We start from the raw sequence: 7540 nt of genomic DNA, 5'->3' as shown, positions 1-7540 counted from the left end.
ATACATAAACTTAAAATTTAAGTACTTTGAAATTGTATGAGCAATTAGTAAGAGACATGCCTGTTGGTTTTTCAGCTAAAACAGATGTGGAGGACTGACCGCATCATTCGGCTAATTTCCAATGGACTCATCTTTGAGTGTTCGGCTAGTGTTAAAGAAGTTTCCCACTCCGTAAGAACCTGTAAACCATAGATAATAAACTAGCCCAGGGTGACCCCGAGAAGAAGGCTCCGATGCCTAAGTCAGTATTCTAACAAAAATTGAAGGGTGAGTAGGAAGAGCTAAGAGTGTTATGAGTGTTATGATCCCTGACGACTATGAGCCTCAAAATAGTAGAAGCTGTTATGTAAACTCAAATTTAAATGCATTGAAATTTTATGAGCAATTGGCAGGAGACATACCTGTTTGGATTTTCAGTCGAGATAGATGTGGGGGGTTGAAAGCATCATTTGGCTAATTTTTAAAGTGCAAGTCTTTATATTTTTGGCTAATGTTGATGACGTTTCCTGCTCAGTTAGATCCTGTAAACCACAGATAAGAAACTGGCCCAGTGGGTGACTCCGGGAAGGAGGCTCTGATGCTTATGTCAGTATTCTAATAAAAATAGAAGGGTCATTCGACAAAGCTCAGAGTGTTCTGAGTGTAATGATCTCTGACGACTATGAGCCACAAAATAATAGAATCCGATACATAAACTTAAAATTTAAATGCGTTAAAATTTTACGACCAATTAGTAAGGCACATACCTATTTGTATTTTCAGTCGAAACAAATGTAGAGGGCTGAAAGCATCATTTGACTAATTTTTAATATTCTCGTCATCGAGGGTCCGACTAATATTGATGAAGTTTCCTGCTTAGTTAGAACTTGTAAACCACATATAAGAAACTGGCTCGAAGGGTGACCCCAGGAAGAAGTCTCCGATGCCTAAGTCAGTATTCTGATAAAAATAGAAGGGTGAGTAGACAAAGTTCTGAGTGTTCTAAGTGTCTTACCCTAAAAATCAATTTTTAAGTCTTCTTTATATTGTGGTTGGTGGCTCTCCTTATTGGTTGACTGTTTGCTATCTTTGCCTATGTGAACTCGTGAGCTTTTGATTAAGCGATCACCCTTTGAGCTGTGTTGGCAGATCTCATATATGACAAGTACTCATAATTTTTTACAAGTTAGTATTCTGACAAAAATTAAAGGGTGAGTAGACAGACCTCAGAGTGTTCTGAGTGTTATGATCCCTGACGACTATGAGCCACGAAAAAATAGTAGCTCATATATAAATTCAAATTTAAATGCATTAAAATTTTGTAAGCAATTGGTAGGAGACATACCTGTTGAGATTTTCAGTCGAGACAGATGTAGAGGGCTGAAAGCATCATTCGGCTAATTTTTAAAGTGCAAGACTTTAAGTTTTTGGCTAATGTTGATGAAGTTTCCCGCCCTATTAGAACCTGCAAACCACAGATAAGAAACTGGCCAGGTGGGTGACCCCGGGAAGGAGGCTCCTATGCTTAAGTCAGTATTCTAACAAAATAGATGGGTCAGTCGGCAAAGCTCAGAGTGTTCTGAGTGTAATGATCTCTGATGACTATGAGCCACAAAATAATAGAAGCCGATACATAAACTTAAAATTTAAATGCGTTAAAATTTTATGAGTAATTGGTAAGGGACATACCTGTTTGTATTTTCAGCCAAAACAGATGTGGAGGGCTAAAAGCATCATTTGACTAAAATTCAATGTTCTTGTCTTCGAGTGTTCGGCTAATGTTGATGAAGTTTCCCGCTTAGTTAGAACCTGTAAACCACATATAAGACACTGGCCGGAGGGTGACGCAAGGAAGAAGTCTCCAATGCCTAAGTCAGTATTCTGATAAAAATAAAAGGGTGAGTAGATAGAGTTCTGAGTGTTCTAAGTGTCTTACCTTAAAAATCAGTTTAAGTCTTCTTTATATAGTGGTTGGTGGCTCTCCTTATCGGTTGACTGTTTACTATCTTTACCGATGTGAACTAGTGAGCTTTTGATTGAGCGATCGCCATTTGAGCTGTGTTGGCAGATGTCATATATGACAAGTACTCATAAATTTGTACAAGTTAGTATTCTAACAAAAATTAAAGGGTGAGTAGGCAGAGCTCAGAGTGTTCTGAGTGTTATCATCCCTGATGACTATGAGCCATAAAACAATAGAAGCCGATATATAAACTCAAATTCAAATGCATTGAAATTTCATTAGTAATTGGTAGGGGACATACATGTTGAGATTTTCAGTCGAGACAGATGAAGAGGGCTGAAAGCATCATTCAACTAATTTTTAAAGTGCAAGACTTTAAGTTTTTGGTTAATGTTGATGAAGTTTCCAGCTCTATTAGAACCTGTAAACCACATATAAGAAACTGGCCAGGTGGGTGACCCCGGGAAGGAGGCTCTGATGCTTAAGTCAGTATTGTGATAAAAAAGAAGGGTCAGTCGGCAAAGCTCAGAGTGTTCTGAGTGTAATAATCTCAGACGACTATGAGCCACAAAACAATATAAGCCGATACATAAACTTAAAATTTAAATACTTTGAAATTGTATGAGCAATCAGTAAGAGACATGCCTGTTGGTTTTTCAGCCAAAACAGATGTGGAGGACTGACCGCGTCGTTCGGCTAATTTTTAATGGACTCATCTTTGAGTGTTCGGCTAGTGTTAAAGAAGTTTCCCACTCCGTAAGAACCTGTAAACCATAGATAAGAAACTAGACCAGGGTGACCCCGAGAAGAAGGCTCCGATGCCTAAGTCAGTATTCTAAAAAAAATTGAAGGGTGAGTAGGCAGAGCTAAGAGTGTTCTGAGTGCTCTGATCCGTGACGACAATGGGCCGCAAAACAATAGAAGTTGTTATATAAACTCAAATTTAAACGCATTGAAATTTTATGAGCAATTGGTAGGAGACATACCTGTTAGGATTTTCAGTCGAGATAGATGTGGGGGGTTAAAAGCATCATTTGGCTAATTTTTAAAGTGCAAGTCCTTATGTTTTTGGCTAATGTTGATGACGTTTCCCGCTCAATTAGATCTTGCAAACCACAGATAAGAAACTGGCCCAGTGGGTGACCCCGGGAAGGAGGCTCTGATGCTTATGTCAGTATTCTGATAAAAAGAAGGGTCATTCAACAAAGCTTAGAGTGTTCTGAGTGTAATGATCTCTTACGACTATGAGCCACAAAATAATAGAAGACGATAAATAAACTTAAAATTTAAATGCATTGAAATTTTATGAGCAATTGGTAAGGGACATACCTTTTGGTGTTTTCAATCGAAACAGATGTGGAGGGCTGATAGCATCATTTGACTAATTTCCAATGTTCTCATCATCGAGTGTTCGGTTAATGTTGATGAAGTTTCCCACTTAGTTAGAACTGTAAACCACAGATAAGAAACTGGCTTGAAGGGTGACCCCAGGAAGAAGTCTCCGATGCCTAAGTCAGTATTTTGATAAAAATAGAAGGGTGAGTAGACAGAGTTCTGAGTGTTCTAAGTGTCTTACCCTAAAAATCAGTTTAGGTCTTCTTTATATGGTGGTTGGTGGCTCTACTTATTGGTTGGTTGTTTGCTGTAATTGTCGATGTGAACTCTATGGTTTTGATTGAGCGATCACCATTTGAGCTGGGTTGGTAGATCTCATATATGACAAGTACAGTCAATAACTTGAAAGGACGGTAATTATATGAAAAGTACTCACAATTACTTAGAAGTAGTGCAAATTATATGACAAGTAATCAAGTAACTTAGGAAGGTCTAGCGATAATACTTATAAGAAGGTTGTAGGATTTCTATTAGTTTATATCTTGATATGAAATAGTTGAGTCAGGGATAGTTTAGAACAAATATGTTCTTTAAATTACCTTTCGGATGGACCAATATAAGAAATAAGTAAGAGAGTGGTAAGTATGGATAGAATGTTATAACATAGAAATTGGGCTCTTAGCATAATAGAACAAATATTCGTACCCTTAGACGAGCGAAGTACATATCATACACTTAAAGTCTACCAATGATGTTGTAATACCTTAAACTGGAAACAATTGACCCTAGTGTTATAGCCTAGTTGGCATAAGAAGGTAGGCAACTCTACCATGGATCCTTATGTACAGTAGTGGGAGAGAGGGAATTTGGCAAATTCATGGGTTAAGGAAGGAGCATAAAAATAGCCAAAAATAAGTGGAACCAGTCCTTTAATGGGTGGATTCAAGAACCCAAAGGTTAGGACAGCTAGTGGTATAAGAATGCATAAACTAGCAAAATACCCTACTGCCAACTAACCAATCGGTTCGACCGGCAGAATGTAGGAAAAATTAAAATTTTTTATTGGGACCCACATGCCAACACCCACAAGCATCACACTTACCTAACATGTAGAGGTCATCATGCTGACCAAATCCAAATTAATAAGTCAATATTTGGTGCGGCTTATTAAAGGTAATTAAATTTTATAAAATTTATGTTTTAAAAGTAGTTTTTAGAATTAAATTTTAGAACTAATTTTGTAGTTGGATTTGTTCAGCCAAATGAGCCTTAAGGACCCTTATGGCTGAACCTTGAAAGACCAAAACCGCCTCTGTTATTCCATTCTTCTGTTGTATACTATAGTGGAACAGTAAGAAGAAGAAGAAAAAGGAGAGGGTGGTGGACTGGGATTGTTGCACATAGACTACAACTGCTGCCCCTATTGCTACTGCTGCACCTTTATCTGCTACTGCTGGTTGTTAGACTACAACGGCTACCCATATTGCTGCTGGTTCTTCAAAACGGGCCCTAACGACCCTTAGGGCTGAACCTTATAAGCTCAAAACTGCCTCTGTTGTTCCATTATTCTGCTGTATAATATGGTGGAACAGTAAGAAGATGAAGAAGAAGAAGAAGGAGAGGGGGTTGCCGTATAATTGTTGCAATTGGTGCTGCGGGTTGTTGGACTGTAGCTGCTGCCCTTATTGCTACTGCCGCACCTTCATCTGCTGCTGCTGGTTGTTGTTGGTACAAGAAAAGGCTAAATGATGAAGCCTCTTGCTGCTGCATAAGGTTTCTACTGATACAAGCTATAAGGAAGGAAATTATTGTACAAGAAGATAGCAAAGCTGCAGTCCCGAAGTTCAGATGTTGCTAGGATTGAAATTGATACAAACTAAAGCTGATTCAAGCTTGGAAGATTGCTACTACCTGGCTTTACATAGAGTTGATGCTACTCACAGCTAGGTTGGGCTGTTAGAACCTTCTTTTTGCTGTACACATACTCAATAAGATAAAATTCTGCCACCCTATATGCTGTACAGCAGTTTCATTAAGTAAGAATAAAAACCGGTTAGGGTTTCAAGCATGTAGCCACCCAAAAATTGCAAATAAAAGAATTAGGTTACATAAAGTAAAAAGAAGCATACTCGGTAAGGAATTCAGTAAATTTGGAGCTAAAATTTAGTCCCCATAAGAACGTTGCAAGATTTGTGTCCAACCTGATCCCAACCAATTTACACATTGTCCGGCAGCTAATTTTCCTTTCCATATGTATATTTGTCCTAACCACTTGTTAATAGTAATTTTGGGTCAGCCCCTTTCTCTTATGGAACCCTCTATTTGAGTTTGGTCATTTTTCTAAACTGAGGATTACATAGGTCTCTGCGGAATATGACCATACCACCTCAAATGGCTGTCACGGTGCTTGTCTCGATTCCGTGTGACCCCCACTTACTTTCTCATGCAATCATTCCTTAATTTATCCCTCCTTGTCTTGCCATATATCGCACGTAAAATCACCATCTCTGCTACACCCAGAGATGAGGATCCCACGTAACATCCTTATCTCTGGGTGTAGCAGAGATGAGAATGTTATGAGGGATATGCGCAAGGCCAGAAGGGATAAGTAACGAATGTATGAATCAGTATTAAAAAAAAATACTTTATTATGCATTCAAATTATGGAAAGATTAATAAGCATTCTCTCTGTGATGCCCTTTTGTATTAGGTGACGTACTGGTTCATAGTAATTACAGGCTCCATTTGTTTCTTTTAAAATTTTTCTATAGATTGTAAGTTATCATTAAGAAAATTACAGTTATTAGGAAAGTTCAACCATATAATGAGTTTCGGTGTCAGTTCGCTACTTTTGACTCCGAAGAGTAAAATTTTGCTCGAAAACTTTAATATTTGTGAATTTTGGTTAAACTAATCTCATATTGACCAATTGCGTGTAAGTATATAATCCCTGGCGACTAAAACTGACAATAAAAATGAAGCCAATACGTAAATTTAATTTTAAATGTGTTTAAATTGTATTAGCAATCGGTAAGAGACATATCTGTTGGGATTTTCAGGCAAGACAGATGTGGAAAGCTGAAGGCATTATTCGGCTAATTTTCAAAGTGCTCATCTTCAAGTGCTCGGCTAATGTTGATGAAGTTTCTCGCTCATTTAGAACCTACAAACCACAGATAAGAAATTGGCCCGGAGGGTGAGCCCCTGGAAGAAGGCTCTGATGCCTAAGTGAGTATTCTGACAAAAATGGAAGGGTGAGTAGGTGGAGCTCAAAGTGTTTTGAGTGTTATGACCCCTGACGACTATGAGCCACTAAACAATAGAAGCCGATATTTAAACTCAAATTTAAATACGTTAAAATTGCATGAGCCATTGGTAAGAGACATACCTGTTGGGATTTTCAGTCGAGACAAATGTGGAGGGCTGAAAGCGTCGTTCCGCTAATTTTAAAGTGCAAGTCTTCGAGTGTTTATAAAATATTGATGAAGTTCTCACTCAGTTAGAACTTGCAAACCAAAAATTAGAAACAGACCCGGAGGGTGACCCCGGGAATATGGCTTCGATGCCTCAGTCAATTTTCTGACAAAAATAGAAGTGTGAGTAGGCAAAGCTGAGAGTGTTTTGAGTGTTATAATCCCTGACAACTATGAGCCACAAAATAATAGAAGCCGATGCATAAACTTAAAATTTAAATACGTTGAAATTGTATGAGCAATTACTAAGAGACATACCTGTTGGGTTTTTAGCCAAAACAGATGTGGAAGGCTGATAGCATCGTTCGACTAATTTCCAAAGTGCTCATCTTTGAGTGTTTGGCTAATGTTGATGAAGCTTCCCGCTCTGTTAGAACATGCAAACCACAGATTTAAAACTGGCCTAGAGGGTGACCCTAGGACAAAGGGTTCGATGCCTAAGTCAGTATTCTAACAAAAATCGAAGGGTGAGTAGGCAGGGCTCGTAATGTTTTAAGTGTTATGATCCTTGATGATTATAAGCCACAAAATAATAGAAACCGATATATAAAATCAAATCTAAATGCGTTGAAATTGTATGAGCAATTGGTAAGAGACATACTTATTGGAATTTTCAATCGAGATAGATGTGGAGGGCTGAAAGAGTCATTCAGCTAATTTCCAAAGTACCTGTTTTTTAATGTTCGGCTAATGTTGATGAAATTCCCTAGTGTTATAGCCTTGTTGGCATAATAAGGTAGGCTACTCTGCCATGGATCCCTATATACAGTAGTGGGAGAGATGGAATTTG

The sequence above is a fragment of the Macadamia integrifolia genome, unplaced genomic scaffold (assembly GCF_013358625.1).
Source record: "Macadamia integrifolia cultivar HAES 741 unplaced genomic scaffold, SCU_Mint_v3 scaffold368, whole genome shotgun sequence".
Lineage (NCBI taxonomy): Eukaryota > Viridiplantae > Streptophyta > Magnoliopsida > Proteales > Proteaceae > Macadamia > Macadamia integrifolia.
The sequence above is the reverse complement of the archived record's forward strand: the minus strand, read 5'-3'. Positions refer to the sequence as shown.